At 40.8% G+C, this 387-nt stretch overlaps 1 long non-coding RNA gene across 1 annotated transcript; it reads right to left on the reverse strand.

Annotated features, from left to right (window-relative positions):
- Nucleotides 1-387, reverse strand: LOC104775233. Its single transcript, XR_765777.1, has 3 exons — nucleotides 349-387; nucleotides 140-235; nucleotides 1-33 (listed from the first exon to the last, which is right to left on the reverse strand). It is a non-coding gene; the product is annotated as an uncharacterized LOC104775233 (long non-coding RNA).

Raw genomic sequence — 387 nt, forward strand, 5'->3', positions numbered from 1 at the left:
CCACGAAGGACGATCCTTGACGATCTCTGCAACCTAGAAAATAGAGAGACCAAATTAATTTGTTAAATATGTATACAAACACACATGGGATAGAATAAAACTGTATAAATCAGCGATGAGAATGACTCTAAACACATACCCTTGTAGGCTCAAGACCCACTAGGCCACAGGCACGTGCTGCCACACCAGTGCAACCATGAGAAATAGCGATGATTCCAATGGAATCCGGACCAGGCTGTTACAGAGATACAAAACAACCATTAAGGAAAAAGCAGAATAACTATTTGATATCTTACACTATATGCAAGTAACGAAAACAAAATTAGAGGAATTGAATCAAGGGCATACCTTCATTCCAGGCATCTGTACCCACTCAACAGCGGTTCC

This window comes from Camelina sativa, unplaced genomic scaffold, assembly GCF_000633955.1.
Source record: "Camelina sativa cultivar DH55 unplaced genomic scaffold, Cs unpScaffold10494, whole genome shotgun sequence".
Lineage (NCBI taxonomy): Eukaryota > Viridiplantae > Streptophyta > Magnoliopsida > Brassicales > Brassicaceae > Camelina > Camelina sativa.